Source organism: Dipodomys spectabilis, unplaced genomic scaffold, assembly GCF_019054845.1.
Source record: "Dipodomys spectabilis isolate Male_0828 unplaced genomic scaffold, ASM1905484v1 ptg000567l, whole genome shotgun sequence".
NCBI classification, from domain to species: domain Eukaryota; kingdom Metazoa; phylum Chordata; class Mammalia; order Rodentia; family Heteromyidae; genus Dipodomys; species Dipodomys spectabilis.
Window position 1 is genome coordinate 1,234,562 of NW_024871244.1, and position 23,306 is coordinate 1,257,867.

Below are 23,306 nucleotides of genomic sequence, written 5' to 3' on the forward strand. Positions count from 1 at the left end.
CTCCCATCTCCCTCTTTTGGGATACTCAAAGCAAATCTACCTCCCACTGAACTAGCCTGGGAGGAGGATCACAAGACAATGGGATAGGCAAAGCATTTTTCTGCCTGCTCAAACAAACTGACTTAAGAAAACAATCAAGCCACAGGAAAACCAAACACCACAAGCAGACCAGAGACTCCACCAAGGGACTGGTTATGGACATGGGAGATACACAATCATCCCATTGCCCTCATTCCCCCCCCCAAAAAAAATATCAAAGAACTCTTTTTTAAATTTAATTTTATTTTTTTATTGTGAGAATACAGTACAGAGGAGTTACAATTACATGGGCAAGATAATGAGTATATTTCTTATCAAGCGTTTTTGCCTCCTTGTTGTTTCCCCTTCCCATCCCTTCCCATACTTCTCCCCTCCCCACACCGGCTCCTCCCCCACCCCCCACCAAAGTTGTTAATTTCGTTTTTCTACATTGTGAATTGTACATCTCATTGTTGCAATCAAAGAACTCTTATTTGAACCATTTAAAAAATTTTTAATTTTAAAAATTGTTTTCTATTAATCTTATTTTCCTCCCATAATGTTTATTGTAGGTGTATACGTGTGTGTGTGTGTGTGTGTGTGTGTGTGTGTGTGTGTGTGTGTGTGCACATGCGTTTTTATCTCCTCTGAATTTTTGGTCCTTTTTACGTATTCTTTTCATTTTTTTTCTTTTTCTTTTTTTGCGTGACAAAATTGCTGTTTGGCTCATTCCCAGATATATTCCTGTCGTTGATTATTAGACCTTATACCCCATTGTGTACACATTTAATCCAGAAATTTATTACTCAATTCACAACCTCTTAGGCTTAAATTTTTAATAGCAGTATTATCTCTTTATATGTATATAATTTTCAAGTAACTAATTTTAAGAATTTTTATTTTTTAGTTTTCATTTTTCCTTTCAATACATCCCTTCTTCTCATCTTATCCTTTTCTTCTCTCAATATCATTTGTTTAAACTTACATAATTTTTAAGTGTTTCACTACTTAAATTTAAATTTTGTTTTTTTCATTTTTTCTTGTTTTTTTTTTGTAATCTCTCTTCTATCATTCTATCCAAACCATTTCCCTCTCTAACATTAGGACTTGGTTAAATACCACATTTTCTCGATCCATCCATCTACTGAGGGGCTTCTGGGTTGATTCCATATCTTAGCTATGGTAAATAATGTTGCAATAAATATAGTTGTTTTGGTAGCGTTAGTATGGTCTTGTTTGTGATCATTTGGGTAAATGCCCGAAAGTTAGATTGGTAGGTCATAGGCTAGTTCTAGGTGGAATCTTTTGAGGAACCTCCATACTACTCCAAAGTGGTGGAACAAGTTTCATTCCCACCAACAATGGAGTAAGGTTCCCTTCTGGCCACATCCACTCAAGGATCTGTTGTTATTAGACTTCTCTATTATAGTCATTCTAAATGGCTTGAGGTGGTATCTCAATGTTGTTTTGATTTGCTTTTCTTTTATGGCTTGGGAGGTTGAGCAATTCTTCATGTGTCTGTTGGCCTTCCTTCTTTCCTTTTCAGAGAAGTTTCTCTTGAAGTCTTTAGTCCACTTATTTATTGGGAAGTTGTTTCTTTTAGGATTTGTTGTTGGGGGATTTAATGTTTTGAGTTCCACATATATTTTATATGAGACCCTTGTATATTATATGGTTAGCGAAGATCTTCTCCCAATCAATGGGCTTTCTATTGATCTTGCTAGCTATGTCCTTTGCCATGCAGAAGCTCTGCAATTTCATACAATCCCATTTACCCAACATTTCTTTGATTTGTTGTGCTTCTGGGTCTCTATTAAGAAAATTTCCGCCTCTACACAGGAGACCTACGGTATGTCCTACTCCATCCTGTAATGTTATCAGGGTGTCTGCTTTGACTCCGAGGTCTTTGATACATTTGGAGTTGATTTGGTACAGGATGATGTATAAGGATATAGCTTTAGTTTTCTATGAGTGATTAACCACTTTTGCCAGCACTTTCACTGAATAGGCTGTCGTTCTTCCATTCTATTTTTTATCTCCTTTATCAAAGATTAGGTACCTATTGGTCGGTAGGCTCATTTCTGGGTTTTCAATTCTACTCCATTGGTCCTGAGGTCTGTTCTTGTGCCAGTACAAGCTGTTTTGTTTGCTAAGGCTTTGTAGTAGAGTTTGAAATTTGGTATTGATATTACTCCAGCACTGTTCTTTCTGTTAAGGATTGCTTATGCTACTCACTGCCTTTTTTCATTCCATATGACTTTTTGGATTGCCTCTTCTATTTCCTTGAAGAATGAGATTGAAATATTGATAGGTATTGCAGTGAATTTGTAGATAGCCTTGGGAAGTATTGTCATTTTCACGATGTTAATCCTTCCAATCCAGGATCAAGGGAGTTTTTCACTTTCTAAGTTCTGTTTTGATTTTCTTTTTCAGGTTTTCAAAGTTTTCATCATGGAGATCCTTTACTTCTTTGGTTAAGTTAATTCAATGTTATTCTATTTTATGTGGGGTTATTAAGAATGGAGTTGCTTTTCTGATTGCAGCCACGCTTTTCTTATTGTTGGCATACAGAAAAGCCACTGATTTTTGAGGGTTAATTTTATACCCTGATACATTGCCATAGTTGTGAATCAGCATGAGTAATTGGGGAGTGGAATCCATGGGATTCTTTAAATACAAGATCATGTCATCTGCAAAGAGGGAGTGTCTTACTTCATCTTTCCCTGTTTGGATCCCTTTTCGCTTTTCATCTTTTCTTATTGCTGTAGCTAGGCATGCTAATAGTAAATTGAAGAGAAGTGGAGAGAGTGGACATCCTTGTCTCGTTCCTGAGTTATGAGGAAATGTCTTTACTTTTTGACAATTAAGTATAATGCTGGCAGCAGGTTTGTCATATACAGCCTTTATTTTATTGAGGAATGTTCCCTGGATTCCTAGTTTATCCAGAAACTTCATCATAAAGTGGTGTTATTTAATTGATTTGTGTATATTGAACCATCTTTGGATCCCTGAACTGAATCCTGTTTTATCATTGTATGTAATGTTTTGGATGAATTGTTGAATTGTTTGGCCAAAATTTTGTTGAGAAGTTTGGCATCAATGTTCATCAAAGTAATGGGTGTATAATTCTCTTTCTTTGATGAGTTCCTGCATGGTTTTGGGATGAGGGTTTTGATGGCTTCATAGAATTAGTTTGGTCCTGAGATTTCTCTTTCAATTTCATTGAAGAGTTGGAGGAGTATTTGTATGAGCTCTGCTTTGAAAGCCTTGTAGAATTCTGCTGTAAATCCATGTGGTCCTGGGCTTTTCTTAGACATGAGGTCTCTTATTGCTTTTTCTATTTCAATGCTTAATATGGGCCTGTTAAGATGGTTTAATTCATTTGCTCCTTTTCAGTTGTTGCTGTTGTTGAGTTGAATCTGCTCATCCAATGTGTCTGCTGCCTTTGTCCTGGAACCTCTCTGTTGTAGGTATGGCGGGTTGGCTATGGCCACCACCAAAGCTGCCTCAGCCATGGCCACAGCAACTGCTCAGATCTGTCTCCTTCCCTGGATTTTCCCTCTCTAGCCAAACTCTGTACTGTGATGGCACACTGGGTGTGATACTCTAGCCTAGTACTGTTCACTGGAACACTAAAATAGCTTTCTATGCGAGAGATTGTTTAGCCTCCAGCTTCTTCTCCACCGTCTTCCCCCACTTCTCATAAGCATTTTCTTATTATAGATTATTCTAGATTAGCTATATTATGATTGATCATGACCAAGATTGACAGAAAGGTGAAGGAAAATTGTCTACACTTCCATGAGGTTCTGACCTGTGTTTCACAAAATGTTATAAAAGCTCTCCATGAGAAATCTAGCAGCTGCATTTCTAAATAGTCTTTGCGTGCTTACACTTTCTGATAATGTTTCAATTCAAGTACTTCTCCTTAGAGTCCCATACCATTCAATGATGCTGTATTAGATCTTTGTTACATCTTGAGGACAGCTCTTGGTGATTAAATTTGTGCTTTTCAAATTAGCTCTCGCAATTCCATCCACAAAATGCAGACAAAAATTATCTAAAATAAATTTGTATGTGTTGATAGTGAAAATATTTTATTTTCCATTACAAACATAAAATGTAGTAAAATTTTTTACAGAAATTACACTGCACTAGGTTGTGGGCAGATTCTAATGAAAATAATAAAAACGGTGTTTATGTAGAGAATTTGAGCTTGCAAACTTTTAATATGCCTGTGCTCCTAAAACCAATACCTTACTTATATTGAGTGACAAATACAACTTGCTATAAGTAAGTTTTCCTTGTGCGTTTTTAATATATATTTTATTGTAAAGATACTGTACACAGAGGTTACAGTTACATAAGTAAAGTAATGAGTACATTTTTATTGAGCATTGTTACAACCTCCTTTGTTTTTCCCCTACTATTCCTTACCTTCACACATCCCCAACACCTCCGTACATCCCCCTCTAATATTATCTTGCAAATCTCATTGTTCCAATGGGTCAACCTGTATACTTTCCTTGTGTCTTAAATGAAGAAATGCTGGCTTGTTTCATGCTGATGATACTTGTGTAGACACACTTAAAAACACTTTCCAAGTCCAAAAGCACATAAATGAAATGCACATCATCTTTTGTGAGCTGGTATAATTGTGTTCTACACATTTATTGACAGGTTACAAATTATTCTCAAATTTTAATACATAAAAAACTTTCTTTTTTCTTATTTTCGTTGCCAGGACATCGGCACAACCTCAGTCAGCATTTCTCACTTTAGACATTTCATATGGTTTGGTTAAATTTTGACCTGCGCTCCAGTCTTCTGAGGAGTCACTCATCTGCTTAAGAATTGATGCTGGCTGTTGGAAAAGAGCCCAAGGAAGGATGCCATTTAAAGCCTTATAACTTTATTCTTAACAAGGATATTGTCCTACTAATTTGGCTGTTGAGAGTGTCTACAAGAGCAAGGATTCCATGGTGAGCAGGGAGACATCATATGACCTATACTTATTGAGATTTCTGAGTGACTTGCTATCACTTGTACTGCATTTTTCAAGTCGAATATCTCTAAACCTACAAGTTGGAAGAGATAAGAGGAGTGGTAAAAGAACTCTTAGAGACAAATACATCTTCAACACATTTATTTCCGAGCAGTCTGTCTAAGGCATATTGAACAACTAGTAAAATTTATGTTTGCTATATATGTGTCTTTTTCCATTTGTGCATGTGTACATGTGTGTACGTATGTGTGTATTTGTGTGTATAGTAACATTCATGTTTACATATATGGGCCGATATACACATATATGCATATATAAATAAATATACAAACATAAATATATGTTCATATATATCAGGTGTTCATTGATTTAATCTAGAATTCCCAGCGCATTGTCCTTATCACAAAGTGTACATGATAAACTGCTCTAAGTATCTGTGCTATATGAGGTGTATCCTTTGTACTCACTTCCCCCATTACCTTGTTTTTCATCCCTGTGAACAACTTCAGCCTACTTTCCATAGGATAGCGTTGTTTTTGTTACTTACTGATAATAAAAGAAAAAGAATTGTTAGGACCCAGGGTAAAAGTATCTTATCAGTCTCAATGATTCGTATGAGATAAAATTTATAATAGTACTAAAAGTGAAAAGGTATTCCTAGGTCTGTTGTTTTGCCATTTAGAATGGCAAAGAATAATTTCACGTCACTGTTATAACTCTTAAAGAATGCAAGGGTAACTGATGGTCCTTATCATGTTCCCACAAAACCAGTGGACCCTGAAGGATAATAGTAGACCAGCAGAAATTCTAAGTAGCAGACAAGGAGCATGAAAGAGAAAGAGCGGAAATGAGAAAGAGTGAAAGAGAGAGAAAAATATCATAATACTTATAGTGCGTAACAGATAAACAAGAGGTTTATGAGAATATTCATATTGCTATCTTGAGAGTCTACATATACATTTGAAGGTATTTGATGCATGATAACTCATCAACATAAAATATAAAATGATTTTGATAAAAAATAAAAATGACTCAAAAGAAATTATAAATGCAAAAACATTCTTCACAGAAGCAAACTCTCAGAAATATTTCTTGACTTTGAAAAGGATAAATTGGCTGCAGTTAGTATAAATTTAGAAGTATGACAATTCAAGAAAATATAAAAATGTGTTCACATATTTCATTATATAACCCAAAGCAGAAAGCAAATATTGTTCAGATGATTTTTTAAATCACAGTTTCTCAGGTGCTGTGATGGTGGCTCAGTGGTAGAGCGCTTGCCTTGCATGCATGAGGTCCTGGATTTCATGCCTCAGCACGACATAAGCAGAAAAATGTGAAAGTGGTGTTGTGGATCAAGTGATAGCGCTAGCCTTGAGCTGAAGAGCTGAGGGACAGTACCCAAGACCCAGAGTTCAAGCCCCACAACCAACAAAACCAAAGCAAAAAAAAAACCAAAACATAACATAACAAAACAATTTTGTAGCCTCAATTCTGTAATAACACTACTTCAGCTTAGGGTTAAGATTTAGGTGTGGACATTTATCAACACTCCTGATTCAGACTCTACTTGATAAAATTTTTAATCAGTATTTTGTTTTTAGTTTTGCTCTTTGTACATTCACATGCACCTATGAAATATGGTATGGCCATCCCAATAATATTCTCAAAGTACCTCTTAATCACTACTCACAAAAATTTGTATTATATTACAACAAGGAAAAAATGCCATAAATAAAGAAAACAATAATTAAATATTAATGATTACTAAAATAAAAAAGAAAACAATTACCAGGGTTTTCAGTATTTGAAGTGTACACAGTTGATTTTACTATTTTCTCATATTCTTATACATTTAAATCTGGATAAAGCTATGAGTAGCTTTTAAATTTACCCACTAAGATTACTATTTATAGTTCATCTCACCATTTGTATGTGGCTTAAATCATTATTTGTTCATCACAAACATATAACGTAAGGGAGCCCTAAAGTTTTAACAGAAACTGTGTACTTAAAATTTTACCTCTTCACTCTGCTTCTTTACACAGTCTTTGCAACTTATTGTTAGTAAAGTTTCTATAAACTATGAAATGTACATACTTACTAGTACATGCTACCAGAAAAATTATATACTTTATCGAAAAATTTTATGACCTGCAAACAGTCTTGATTTTGCCATATACAAGCAAATCCCAAAATGAAACATATTTAAAACATTAAAACTTTTAACAAACCTTAACATTTGCTGCAATGATCATTATGACAGGTGCCTTGTGTAGAATAATTGAATTCTTCTTCCTACACATCTCATGAACAACAAATATCTGGAATTATTTTGTTTTTGGCATGTCAATCTTGACTTTATTCTTAAATGTGTGCTTATGTAAGGAATACATGGTTCTAAAATTTCACAATTCTTTTTAACTTATTTGTGTTGAATTGTCTAGTTTAAGAAAATCAATTACACTTTACATATAAAAAAATGTTCTGTGCTCAATTTGGCTGCACATACACTAAAATTGGAACATACAGAGAAGATTAGCATGGTCCCTGCACAAGGATGACATGCAACTTAGTGAATCGTTCCATATTTTTAAAACAACAGATGCTGGAAGGGATGTGGCCAGAAGGGAAGCCTATTGCATTCTTGGTGTGAGTGTACACTTGTTCATCCACTTTGGAAAGCAGTTTGGAGGTTCCTCAAAAGACTCCACATAGAGCTCCCCTATTACACAGAAATCCCACTTTTGGGCATTCATCCAAATGATCACAAACAAGTCCATACTAACACAACCACCACAGCAATGCTTATTGTAGCATTATTTGCCATAGCTAAGATATGGAACCAACCCCGATGCCCCTCAGTAGAAGAATGGATCAAGAAAACATTGTGTGTGTGTGTGTGTGTGTGTGTGTGTGTGTGTGTGTGTGTATGTGTGTGTGTGTGTGTGTGTGTGTGTGTGTGAATGTACACTTACACAACCACTTTGGAAAGCAGTCTGGTGAGTCCTCAGAAAGCTAAATATTGACGCTCCTTATGGCCCACTCATACCACTTCTAGGCATCTATCCTGAACAACAGGTACCAATATTCAAGGACACATGCACCTCCATGTTTATCGCAGCACTGTTCACAGTAGCTAGGACATGAAAACAACCCATATATCCCACCAGAGATGAATGGATCCAAAAACTGTGGTAACTATACACAACGGAATATTTTCCAGTCATTAGAAAGGACAAAATAATGGCATTAGCAGGGAAATCAATCAACCTACAAGAAATCATGTTGAGTGAGGTAAGCCAAAAGCAAAGAGACAAACAGCACATGGTCTCCGTGATAAGTGGATTTTAAATCCAAAATGTAAGGTAATATGACAAAATTAACAACACTTAAGAAACCAAGGACTTCCACTCATCTGATTGAATCACTACTAAATAACCCCATTCTGCTGATCAAATGTGCACACTGAAGTGAAACCAGGAAGATGACACAGAACTAGAGGGAATCAGGGAAAAACATACAACAGCTGGATCCATCAGCTGCAATGGACATTGACCAAAATGAAATAAGCAACTCAATGTCACTGAAGGGAAGGAGGGAACAAGTGGGAAAGAGGGAACAGCTGATGCTCTGCAAAACAAAAGAAATTTACATATTTCAAAACAAAAGAAGTATACATATGGAAGAAATAACTCTATTTCAAAGCTCAGAGAACTCATAAATGTTGTAGACCATGATAGACAATTTGCTCCATCAAAGTTAGAATGTGTTTGTGACTTTAACTAAGCATCACTATCCCACAATATTGTGAAATTTGGGAAATTATGTAACCACTTAATCACAAGAAAAACGTTTGAAAAAATGATGAAGGTGGAAAACTAAGTTGCTCTAAAAAACAAAAAAGGAAAATGTTCTGTGTGTATATGTGTACACACACACACACACACACACACACACACATATTACATATATATACATATATATATGTATATATATTAATTCTATGCCTCCGTCAGAAAGAATGACATTGCCCAATTTGTTAGGAAATGGAAAGACTTGGAAAAAAATTATATTAACTGATGTAAGCCAAGTCCAAAGAAACATAGGTCCCATGGTGTCCCTTATTTGCAATAACTAGTATATGTCTGGGATAAGCAGAAAAGTTGAAAAAGCTATGTGTATCTGATAGATAAGTTGATGTTAAGCTAAATGACCCCCAAGATAGAGACAGAAGTGGTTTTTCTTTTTTGCTGTTGTTTCTCACATATTTATAATGTACGATGTGATTTTTTTATATGTTCCTCCCCAACAGTATAACCCCCGTTTTCAATTTATTTGATGTTGGTGCATCTGCATCTTGTATATACACTTCTCTAATTTGGGGAGGGAAATGGAAAAAACAACATGCTTAAATAGGAATACAGTTTGACCCATTGTATAACAATAGATGCACAAGACATTATTTTGAAAAACGAACTTTATAATTTAGGCTGGGGACATTGGGTGGGGCTTGTGAGTGTGAGGAGTGTACTTGTGGAGGTGGAAGGGAAGCAATGGTGGGGGGAAAACAAAGGAGGAGGTAACAATGCTTGATAGGAAATGTACTTATTACTTTGATCATGTAACTATAACCCCTCTGTACAGTATTTTTACAACAAAAATGTATAAAAATGTTTTGAGATGGAAGTTTATTTTGCCTATTTTACCCATATAATATCGTTAACAAAGAAATTAATGCAAAATACTGATATGAAGATATTTTGAAAAAGTGAGTGTGTGTGCATTCCTGCATGTTGGCATGCTCAGAGTTTGAAATCAGGGCTTCAAGGTCTCGCTACATCTTTCTCTCTAGATTGGTGAGCTACTATATGAGCTACATCTCCATTCCTGGCCCTTTGCTGGTTCATTAAAATTTTTGAAAAATAATCTCATGAATTTATTTTGCCCTGATTGGCTTCCACAGATCTCAGTCTCCTGAGTAGGTATCCCAAGTAGTTAGGATTACAGGTGTAACAAACCAGCAAATGGCTTTCAGAATAATTTTAAAAGTAGAAGAAAATTTACTTCACAGGGGCCTGTTTTATCATCTCCTAGTTTTAAAGCATTTTGGATTGATTATATGTGAATTTTTTCATTCTTGAATTCTTAAAATACAGTAAGTGATGATATTTAAAGTATTTAGAACTTTTTAAAACCGATACTGGAACTATGGGACAGAAAAAAATTTGCATGTCTTTGAACCATAATTTATAAGCTCAGCTCTGTGCATGATAACCCAATGTCACCAACACAGTCTGTGTTGAAGAGAAAATGTAACAGAAAACAATCACCATTCGCAATAATTGCTAAGCTATTATTCCTTGGACAATATGAATATTGAATTGAGAGTATCAGAGAATGGAGAGAATTTATCTACCTTTTGTGTATTGCTGAAAGACTTCTGGAAAATTTGACTCATCTCCTTCAACACTGTGTGTCTTGGGCCATGCACTTACTTCCTTTATTACAATTTTTCCCAACACTGAAATGGTAATAACATTAGCATTATAACAAATTTTATCTTAAGAATTAAGGGTTCTTAGAATGGTGAACTCTTTCTCATTCTTGTAGAGGCATTATCAGATAAGAAGAACTGTATTTTTTTTTTTTTTTGCTTACTTCCATTTATTCTTCAGATTGAAATCTGAACTACTTAAGACTGAAATAAACCAAAATTAGACATGCAGGCTTTGGAAAGAGCAATCAATGTAAAATAAATAAAATACATATAGCTATGTAACAAGTCTAACTAAATTGTTATATAGTCTCAATTATAAACAGAAAATGATTTAAGCAATATCATGTTATTGAAAATTGGAAAATGTTAGGAGTTGCTTAATTTTTTCTTTTTTACTACCTTGAATTAATTATTTTTGTATACAGAGATTAAAGATGAGATTAACAAGAAACTTGATTTAAAATGGACAAAAGTTTGAATAGACATGTTTTCCATAAACCCCTATATCACCAGTGGGTTTACCAGTTGTGTTTAATACAACTTCTGTGCTGGCTTAATGCTTTGTGAGCAGAAATCATTAGAGAAATGTAATTCAAAATTACTATGATACTACTTTATAACTATTATAACTCTTATCAAAAAAAATCAAAGGAGCCAGGTGTGGTGGTAAAGGTTTGTAATTCCAAGCATTTAGGAGGTTGGATTTCAGTCTTAAGACAGTCTGGGGTACTGAAGATAGTAAAACCTTGGCCTTTATTACCTTTTAAGTAAAAGGTAATAATGTTTGTGAGAGTGTGAAGAAAAGGAAATTTTCTACACTCTTGGTCAAAATACAGGTTAGTATTCTCCTTGTAGAAAGTAGTATGCAGTTTTCTAAAGAAATCACAATTGAAATATCATCTGAACCACCAATCATGTGATTATTTCTCTCTGGGTAACTCAAAAATATATCTGTAGTTCATTGTTATTCACATTATTCACATCAACAGCCAAGCTATAAATCAAAGTTCAGTGTTCAAATATACTAATAAACAACTGTGGTACATGCACAAATATCTTTTTGTTTCATCTTTAAAATAACAAGAGACTTCTCCCATTAGCCACAACTTACAATGACCTGAAAGATGTATTCGAAATGAAGAAAAATGTCATGTTCTGATCTTTGTAAACACACACACACACACACACACACACACACACACACACACACCCCATCCTCAAATAGTAAGACAGAATTATTTTTAAAAAAGTAAAGCAAAGTGGAACTTCTGGGGCATTTAGTTCACAATGCATAAGATACTAGATATACATTATGACCAGGTATAGAGTTGTAATGTACAACATGAGGATACAGGGGACAACATTGGCCTTACATACGAATATATCTAAGTAAGTAGGAGTTGTTCTTCCTAGTAGTGGTTAGTCTTTTAGTTGTTCTTCCTTCTATAATGGATAATATGAATGTAATTCTTTAAGTATACCTGCCGATTTTCAGAAATAATAACAAACAATATAGCAATAATGTTGCACGCTCAACATAGAACAAAATGTCAAATTAAAATACATGAGATTATCCTTGATGTAAACTAATTATTACAGATAAGGGAAACCATGTGACCTATGTTTCTTTAAGTCTGGGGTACTTCACTTAATATGATTTTTCCAAGATCTTCCATTTCCTTATAAATGTGGTGGTCACATTCTTTATGATGGAAGCATATTTTTCCATGTGTGTATATCTGTGTTTGTGTGTGTGTGTGTGTGTGTGTGTGCGTTTGTGTGTGTGTGTGTGTGTGTGTGTGTGTGTGTGTGTGTGTGTCGTTTTTGGTAAATATTACTGTGATACACAGTAGTAGCTTTACTGTGGCCTTGTTTGTGATCACCTGGTTATATGCCCAGAAGTGGGATAACTGGGTAATAGGGGAGCATTATTGTGTACATCAAGGATAATATTAGTAGATGAGTAGAATAGCTCAATAGCTATGTACATATGATCGTATAAGGTGATTCCAAGTGAAATGAACTCCAAGACATGTTCTTTGTTGTTGTTGTCCTTTTTTTTTTTGTCGGGCGTGGGGCTTGAACTCTGGGCCTGGGCGCTGTCCCTCAGCTATTCAGCTCAAGGTGAGCACTATACCACTTGAGCTACAGCGCCACTTCCAGTTTTCTGGTGGTTTATTGGAGATAGGAGTCTCACGGTCTTTCCTTCCCGGGCTGGCTTTGAACCACGATCCTCAGATCTCAGCCTCCTGAGTAGCTAGGATTACAGGCATGAGCCACCAGCGCCGGCTTGTTGTTGTTGTTCTTAATGTACTATGTGATTTCTTTTTATCCTTTTGTGTTTTCCCCACCTATGGTTTATCCCCTGTAGTCACTGTATTTGATTTTGATACCCTGGGTATTTTAAATATGTTGATCTGAACTGGGGAAGGGAAAGGAAAATAAAACAAAATGGTGAGACAAAGGACAAAGGGGGAACCTTTGCAACAGTAGTACTCACAAGACAATATGTTGTAAATAATCTTGGGGGGGCGTTAGGAATGAAGAGGGAGAAAAATAGGGGAAAATATAACAAGTTAGAAAAAAATAAATTAATTACCTTACTTATGTAACTATATCCCATCTCTACATTACCTTGACAATAAAATTTAAATAAAAAATAAAATAAAATATAAGAAAGCAGCAATACAGGAGATGGGAGTGGGGGAAATACTGTAGTATCATAGAGTAGAACAGCTGTGGAAAGCAGTAATTTTACATTAACATAGCAAGTAATAAACTAACATACAGATTTTCAGCCTCATGTCAGTCATTAAAAAGGGAAAACAAAATACACAATCAGCAAAAAAAAAAAAAAATACACAATCAGCAAACCAATAGAGATAAAATAGAAAACTAAACAATTAAGATGAAGAGATGACTTGGACCAAGAATAACAAATGACACAATTAGGAAACAAATAACAAGCTGCTGGGCTGGGAAGGTGGCTCAGTGGTAGAGTGCTTGCCTTGCATACCTGAGGCCCTGGGTTTGATTCTCAGCACCACATAATCAAAAAGAAAAAAACCAGAAGTGGTGCTCTATTTCAAGTGATAGAGCACTAGCCTTGAGCTGAAGTGCTGAGGCACAGCGCCAAGGCCCAGAGTTCAGGACCCACAATCGGACCCAAAAAATAAAATAAAAAAAATAACAAGCTGCTAAGTTTTAAAATGATCACCCTTAATTCTATTGACTTGTTTACATCACAATTTTTTAGAAGTATAATTCAAATCACAGTTTAATAGCATATCATTTTAATAATAGTTTACTTATTATTGATTTCTTAATATTGAATGTTAATATATAATTTTAATTTCAGCAGCTATAGAAAAGAAAGTGAAAATAATTTTAATAATATATTTATGAATTGTAAAATTGAGAAGCATAAGAATTTAAACAAATAACATATCATTATTGCTTCATTTCTGTGATTTAATGTAATAATTCAAAGTGTGTTCTGCACTTAGCACTCATCTTAACATCAAATAATAAATTATTGCACATGACACTTGGTATTATTTGGAAGGGTTCAGCACTGTGGTAAAATTCACACCGCATAGTACACGAGGGTATGATCCCTCTCATATAGCTTAAATTGTGGAAATTTGATTTCTACATGCATGTTAAATTCTTGCCTAGGTGACATCTATAAAATTATATACACGAGGACTATTTCAGATGATTCTTAAAAGTCATATTCATTAATTGAATTTTTATTACTTCATACCAAATATTTACAGAGAGACTGAATTTTTGAGTAGATGATGTTGTATGTATGCCAGATTATACATATTAAGGTTTATTTTGTATTCCTGACATTGTTTCTAGAGTTGGATTTATTTGTCCACTACGGGTTAAGTGTATTATATTGGATATATGAAAGTAAAGTGAATGTTTAGTCCATTAATACTTTGTGTAATCCCAATATAAATTATCCATCTGTTTGAAGTAATGAAAATAACAACAGATAAAAGCAAGATAAATGAGTCTGTAGTAGACAAGTATTTACACCGTTAACAGGAATTTAATCAGTTGTTCTTTGTATCTTTAGGAGAAAAACCCATTGACTCTAGGCCAGCGGATCACAGGGGTCCAGAGAAACTTCTAACTTGAATAGTAATCCTAGATATCTAAAACAAAACACACACACAAACACACACACACACACACACGCACACACACACACACTCCAGTAAGCACAGCCAGGCAGGGTTGCTATCACAGCCTACATGAAGTCAGGCAAAAAACAGAAGCTGAGAGTCATTTAGTTGATAACTAATATATTTTTTATGAGGCAGACTCACATGAGACTCCAGAGAAAGGATCAGAAAGACTGATCAGAGAGACAAAAATTGGTCACTGAAAGATCGAAAGTAGAATTCCTTGTAGAACAAATAAATCATAGAAAGCTTGTGCATGTATGAACAAGATAGAATACCAAATTCCAGAAATGCACATTTTCTTAAAAGTCAGCTTAATGAATTATCAGCGCAAATCTTTAAATTCTAAAGTATTTGACCACATCTGGGAGAAGGTTGAAAAGAAAGAAAATTTCATCACTTTATTAGGAAGTCTAATATCACATTAGGAAGTAATCAAGCACAGATTTGTAATAAAAAGAGAAAACAATTATTCCAAATGAGGGTTTCATTTCCATTGATGTAAAAGTTCTTAAATTAGGTGCTAGCAATTACCATACAATTGATCCAGTCCCCCAGCTGAGTTGATATTGACTGCAGTATTATCACATGAAGGAAAAGAGAAAATTTACAAATGTCTGATGAAATGAGGTAAATGTGAAGTGTTCTAATAGTAATATCTGAGGTTTAGACACAGGTGAAGAGGTGGATTTTCTTTTCTAAAAATCCCCCATTTTTACCTTGTGCCAGTGGCTCACAGCTGTATCCTAGCTACTCAGGAAGCTGAGATCTAAGGACTATGGTTCAAAGCCAGCCTGGGCAAGAAAGACCCTGAGACTATTATTTCCATTTAGCCATCAGAAAACCAGAAGTGGCACTGTTGCTCAAGTAGTAGAGCACTCATCTTGAGTTGAAGAGTTCAGGGACAGTGCCCAAGTCCAGACTACAAGCCCCTCGCACAGCAACGGCAACAAAATCTCCATTTCATGGATTACCTACATCTCTTCCTAACATTCAACAAAGGAGCCATTTTATCACCCACTACATTTAAGTCCTAATCTAGCTACTGCAAATAGATTGATTTGGTATCTTATATAAAACGGTTCATATTTGCGGAAACAAATACCAGCAGTGGTAACTTTTTTCCAGTCCTTGAACTCTGGGCCTGAGCCCTGAACATGGTTCTGCTGGTAGCTTTCATGTGAGCTTGTTTGTTATTTATTGGATTACTGCCAATGAGGGGAATTACTGGGTCTTAAGGGAGATCTATATTTACTCTTTCAGGAAACTCCGTACTGCATTCCACAGTGGTGGAACATGTTTAATTTCCCACCAACAGTGTAATAGAGTTCCCAATTGGCTACATCCATGCCAGTGTTTGCTATTGTTAGTTTTCTTAGTAATGGCCATTCTAATGGACGAGGTAGAATCTGTCTTGTTTACTTATAGATTTGTATGCATCTTCTAGCTACAATAAAGAAATGAATCCATGAAACCTATATTGCTCTGAGTCGGCATTCCTTTCTCTTTGCTCTTAATATAATTTCCCAAACCTTTCATTTTCCTTAGACTGGTGAAAATTCATCTTTCTGATGGGTGAATATAATTCCATTTTGTGTGTGTGTGTGTGTGTGTGTGAGTGTTTGTGTGTGTAAGATGACTATAGGGCCATGAATTCATTTCTAAGCATTCTGTTTCATCTGTAATTTTGTAATTCCATATTATAGTTGCATTGCTTTCTCTTCTACATTGAAGAAAGTTGTTGGGATTTTGATGAGTATTGCATTGCCAATTGTTTAAGGGAAGTATTGCAGTTTTCAAAATGTTAATTCTTCCAACAAGGAACATTGAAAGACTTTCTATTTTCTTGAATCTCCTTCAATTTCCCTTTTTATATTTTTAAAGTTTTCACATATACGTCCTTCACAATTTTAGTTAAATTAATTAATTCCTAGTTTTGTTGTTGTTGTTTTGTTTTGTTTAGGTTTGATTTGATTTTGAGGCTAGTATATGAGGCTGTTTTTTGGATTTCAGCATGGATCTTCCCATTGTTGGTCAGAGAAAAACTACTGATTCTTGTGGTTTTTATATCCTGCTACATTGCTGAAGGTTAGCATCACCTTTACTAACTTGAAGGAGGAATCCACAGTGTCCTTTAAATACAGGGTCATTTAATCTGTAAAAAGGGATAGTTTTGCTTCTTCCCTATTTGGATCTGCTTTATGTTTTTCTCTTGTCTATTGCTCTTGCAAGAAAGTCCACTACCATATTGACGAGTAGTAGACAGTGGACATCCTTTTCTCATTCCTCATGTTAATGTCTTCATGCTTCCACTCTTAGGTAAATGCTAATTATCTCTGTCATATACATACTCAGTTTAATATTGAAGAATGTTCCATGCATTCCTAGGTTCTCAGACTTTTTAATCATAAAGGTATATTGGAAATTGTTAAAAGCTATTTCTACATCCCTATTGATGATCATGTGTTTCTGGTCCCTGCTTCTGCTGATGGTTTGTATTAGGCTTATTGACATGAATATTGAATCAAATCATATCCAAGATGAATCTTATTTGATCATACCATATGATTTTTTTGTTAGTTGCTGAAATTGGTTTGTTAGAATTTTATTAAGAAGTTCTGCATTAATGCTTATCAAAGAGTTTGGTTCATAGTTCTCTTTCTTTGGTGAGTCCCTATGTGATTTGGGGAGGAGTCTTATTCTAGCTTCATAGAATGTATTTGATAACGTGTCTCTCATAGATACTAGATAGATGCATCTTGGTTTTTGATACTACTATCTAATCTATGTCTTCTATTTGGAAATTTAAGTCCATTGATATTGAGAGTTAAGACAGAAATATCTGATAAGTCCTGCTATGTTATACACCTGTTGTTAGGAACTGTGCCTCATCTACTGTTAACATATTTACCTTGTTCTCTGGTAGGGAGCATTTTATGTAACCAGTTCCTCTTCTTCTTGATCTTCTCTATGTAGGATATATTTGATTATATTCTATTCTGATAATATGGTGGACATAGGTTGTTTCAAGTTTTCTTTGTCATGAAATATGTTTATATATCCTTTAAATGTAAAGGAGAGTTTGGCTTGGGACCGTATTCATGGTTGGTAGTTGTTTACCTTTAATGTTTGTCATATATAATGCCAGGCTTTCCTTTTTACCATATCAGCTAAGAAATCTGTATTTATTCTGACTGTATATCCTTTATAAATAATCAATCTTTTTTCTATGGCATCTTTAAGAATCCTTTCCTTGATCTTTAATAATCCTCTAATGGATTATGATATCATGGTGGATTGTTCAGTTCTAGAATTCTGATTGGTTTCTAAAGGCTTCTCTTCCTTGAATGAGCCTATCTCTTTAGATGTTTGGCATGTTCTCTGCTAGAATTCTTCCCATCCATTTAGTTTCTTGCTCTTCTCCTTCCTGATACCTATCTCCCTGAAATTTGATCTTCTAACTGAGTCTTGAAGTTCTGGCAAGATCATTTCTTATTTCTTGGATTTGTTCTAAATGTTTAGTTCCTCTTTTCTGTTAGATCTATTCTGTCTTTGACCCTGAGATTATCTTCTATGTCATCTATTTGCTGTGGAGACTTTCTACTTTGTTTTTGATTTCCCTGTGTTCTAATTGGTCATTTTTTAGGGGTTCTGTCTCTTTATTAAAGCTTTGTTTTAGGTCTTGTATGGACTTTCTGTACAGTTTTTGCTTGGTTGGGGGAAATGTAAGGGTTGTTTTCTTAGCTGTGTCTTCTCTCATATCTTTTAACTAGGCATCCATTTTTTCTTGGACTCCCTTGACTTCTCAGAATTTATTCATATTTCTGTTTGAAATCTCCATGAATTATTTTGCTAATGACTGGTTGGTCTCATCTTGTTCACTGTCGCGACCTCCTCGACCCGCAAGGATGACGCGACAACAGGTTCTTCTTTCAGGCGGTTTATTCAGGACCTTTTACAACATCTTCTCTCCTGCTTCTTCTGCCTGCTTTTTCCTTCTTCTCTTTCCCGCTTCTTCCTGCTTCTCTGTCCCTCCACCCCCGCGCTCTGGTAATAAGCCTCCTGGATGGCCAATCCCGAAGCGCCACGTGGCATATACAGATAGGGCTGCAAACACGGAAGCAAACTAGGAGCCAAGTCATAGCCATATAAGGAGTTGTTTTTTACAGAGAGCACTCATCACCGGGAAGACAGAAGGCGGGAGCCAGCGCCATCTTTGGTCGCAGCCGCACCAGCTACAATGTTGCTTTCGTGGCCACGCCTTACGGCTGCGCTGTCTTTGGGCACGGTTCCCGCAGCTCTCCACAGTTCACAAATTTCCTTGTAGAGGTTTTCTATCTTTCCATTAATCACATTTTTCATCAGTATCCGTAATACATTTTAATAACTATCTTCTACATCCTTGATTGTCTGTTCTAATGCCTGGTTATTTACTGTGTGAATTATACTACTTTGTCATCACTTTTCTTGTATTTTTCTGATTTGTTCTGTCCATTTGGAGTTTTTCTTTTGGAGGATCTATGATATTAATAAGTGACTCTCTATATTCTTGGTTGATTTGCTAGGTCTTGGTTTGGTTTCCTGTTGTGATGTGTTTTCTGGAATTGCATTTTTGTCGAGTCCATTAAGTGTAAGAATAGAAATCAGTTGTGGTGAGATGTTGTGATGTTAATATTTGTGTTTCCAGTGACCATTTGGACTGTCCAGTGGTATGGTGAATTTTCTATGTGTATGGGTGTGGCTTTCTCTGATGTACACTTCTGTTCCTGCTTTTTTCAATGTTGTCCTTTTATTTCCACACTGCAAATGTGCTTTTGAATGTGTTGCCCAATGTATTCCTGGTTGGCACCTTTTTATAGATTTCTGTTTTCTTGTGAAGACGGTATAAAATCTTCTTATGAATTCTATGTCTATAATTATGTCTATATTTATAGCTGCATATCTATAATTATAGCTGATTTGATGTGACCCTCTAGATGTGGAGGACCTGCTAGGACTCTAAATCTCTGTTTCATTAGAGATTGCTAGGATAATTTTCTGTTGTTATTCTGTCATTGTTTTTCCTCTTCCTCAGATTTACTTTTTATATTGTGGATTTTTTCACATAATTCAGGATTTGTGATTGTTGTATCAGTTTATTTTGTTTTCCTGCTTATGCTACTTTGAAATATTGATTTCAGGCTTGTGAGAAGAAACAGAAAGAGACAGAAATATATGTTATTAAATTGAGAGAAAGAGAAGAGATTTAAACCTATTTACTACAAGTAAATTAATATTAAGCAAAGCTATTGAAAATAATTACTTATTTACACTTCAGAGGATGAGTGTAGTACTCTTGGGTATCTCGGGGGAAAGACTTTAGACTCATTACAATTGATGACTTACATTGAAATTACTGGCTAAACGTTCTTCTTCAGAAAGGGAAAAGCTCCATTACTTCCATATTAGTACTATAAAATCATTATAGCTTCATGTTGAATAGTTTTCCCCTTGCTATTTTCAATTCCGTTCTTCATCCATTAATTATCGAGGGCTTTGAATGACCAATTCCTTAAAATATCTATATTGCTTATATTGTGATATAAATCTCAGTAATATAAATATGAATTTATCTTTGAGTCTCATCTTGAGCTACATTCATATGAAATCTATGCAGTCTCAAGCAAGAAACTTGCCTTTTTTTACTCTATTCTATGTTGTAATCAATAAATCCTTTCTCTTTAGAAATGCGTTCTCAGCTTTTATATTGCTCCAGTAAACATCATATGTTTCTAGTACTTTTACTGAAATAAATATAAAGTTTGGAACATGAAGACAACTCCCCTATTATCACTTTAAAGTAAACCTTTGGGGATTATTTCATATATAAAAATAAAAAAGTGCAATGCAATGTTTATACATGAATAATATAATGGTTAAATCAATTAGACACATGAACTAACATAGCAATTTTCAATTAACATAAAGGCATCAAAATATTGTGTTCATGAATATCACTCATTTTAAAAAAATGACTAGTCAATACAAAGTTTATATTATATTTGAAATCTACAAAATGAAAATTGCACTCAGATTTGCTGTCAATATCCTGTTTCCAGGAATGCATTTATTCCGCAAACAGGAAAACAAAAAATAAGGGTTTTTCACATAGAATGAAAAATGTAGAAGCAGACTGTCTTTCCTTAAGATGTTAAGTACCTGCAAATCGTGTGATTTATTCAAAGATACTATACACACTCATAAGAGAATTTGTGATCAGAAGTGATAGGTAAGCAAAGTAACTGGAAAACTGTATGCTTAAATTGAGCTTTCAATATAGGATGACAAGTTTTCAATAAATGAGCCTATTATTCTGTATCTCTAACACACATACAGCATTCTTCATTTTCCCACATAGTTCCGTTCTCTTAGCTCAGTTCCTGATCGATATTCTTCTATTTCATGATTTCAATTCCTTCTAAAATAACAAGGTGGGCGTTTTTTTTGTCTCTAGATCCAATACATTCTAGAATCTTGGAAGAGTAGTATGAATTCATGGAGTTTGACTTGAATGTCAAGTATGAAGATTTTGTATTCAGGGTACTCTTAATTGGCCTAAAGCACACAAAGATACACAGTATACTAAGAACAAGGGACTTTATCTCAGGGAAACATACAGGTCCAGGCAAGATCCTGAAGCAAAGAAAAGCAAGGAAGCGCAAACCTCAATCAACTATAATTACAAAGGAATGGAACTGATCTCTGATGTGTCTGGGTGGCAGCTGTATGTGTTTGTGTGTGTGTGTGTGTGTGTGTGTGTGTGTGTGTCAGTAGAAAGAGAGAAAGAGAGACAGACAGAGGGAGAATTTTGTGTGGCTTACATATTTACAGTCCATAGAGCATTATTTGTTAGGGAGGAGGTGCTCATATCAGAGCTGTGATACTACTGTCATCACTTTACTACAAAACAAACACTTGCTTAATCTCTAATTAAATAGGGAAAATAAACTAACATCTTACACGATTGTTTGACAATTGATTAGTATATTGAAGGCCAAAGGGAGGAATTGGAGATCAATATAATCTTTTTCCTCTCTTCTAAATATTACACTGTAATAGATGTGATTTCAGGCGTCTCCTGCCATGTACTTCCAGTTGAATTACTAATATGCTAATAATATGAAATATGTGATAGAGAAATAGATTAGCCAGCAAGCACAAAGAATTTGTGATAAGATTGAGCTTTTGAGCAGGGTTGCCACAACTTCTAGGAATGTAATTCTTTCATATGAACTTCAAATTTTCTGGCTTTCCCTGTGTGATTAAATGGCAAGAAAGTACTGTAGAAATAAGAATTCTTGTTCAGCCAAGTAGAAAGTGCTCATGATCCCATCTGCACGTTGCAAATTTCCATTCTATATAGACTCTCTGTTAGAGTGGTTTAATTTAATATACTTCAGCACCTCATCCTTCCCTGTGGGAGACAAGAAAAAAGATAATTTTGTTTGTGTATTAAATTATGTAAATTACCATGTACAGGCATGATTTGTATAATTTTAGAACTTTGTAATAAATATGAGTAGGGATCATTTCACAATAAAAATATAATTAAAATCACTTAATAAGACTAGAAGTCACAGAATTTTCTGCATGAAAACATACATTAGATTAGTTGCAGAATTTCTATTTTGAGATAAAGTATATATTGAAGTATAATGCACTTTACCTAAGGATTGAAACATTTTATTGAAAAATATATTTCCTGGAGATATTTTTGCTTCATAATTTTAGGGATACCGTTGGACTCATTGTAATAATGAGATGTACAAGACGTTATGTCAAAAGACGAACTTTACAACTTTGGCTGGCGAGGGTGTGGAGATGGGTGAGCATGGAAAGGGGAAACAAAGGAAGAGGAAACAATGCTTGATAAGAAATGAACTAATTACTTTGCCCATATAATTGTAACCCCTCTGTATGATATTTTCACAAAAAAAATTAAGAAGAAAAGGATCTCAAAGTAATCATTTTTATTATTTTCCTATTTCCATGTGATTTACCTGCAATTTAGAAATCTAGTTATATAATTTAATTTAATTAAACCAAAAACATTATTGAATATAAGATTCTTATACTCTCTACATTCTTCACACTGAGATCATCAAATATGGTGAGTTTGAAATGATTAGTCTCTGTTTGACCCATGTTAATATTATTTAAAATGTGAGTGAAATGTTTAAAAAGTAGTATTTATTTTAGTTGCTCTGAAGAGACAATAACTTATATAATCAAAGCCTTAAAATGATTAGATTTAAAATTTAGAATTCAGGAAATGTTTTTGATCACATTGGTTACTGGAACCTTCACAAAAACCTCATGTGATAATTTATATTGATGAAGCAAAAATCTCACAATGGTTACTGGAGCCTTCACAAAAACCTCATGAGACAGTTTATATTGATGAAGCAAAAATCCCAGAGTTTAGACATTTACCAATAGAAAAATCATGTCATTCTGAATATGTAGAGCTACATAACAAACATAGAATATTTATCTTTAAATATCTGAATATACTAATACACTTAATTTCAGGGTAAGTTCTTGT

The 23,306-nt window shown here is 34.7% G+C and overlaps 1 non-coding gene across 1 annotated transcript; it reads left to right on the forward strand.

Moving 5' to 3' along the window:
- The first annotated feature begins 7,512 nt into the window (after nucleotides 1-7,512).
- Nucleotides 7,513-7,618, forward strand: LOC122100185. The gene has a single exon (XR_006146124.1). It is a non-coding gene; the product is annotated as a U6 spliceosomal RNA (small nuclear RNA).
- The last annotated feature ends 15,688 nt before the right edge of the window (nucleotides 7,619-23,306 follow it).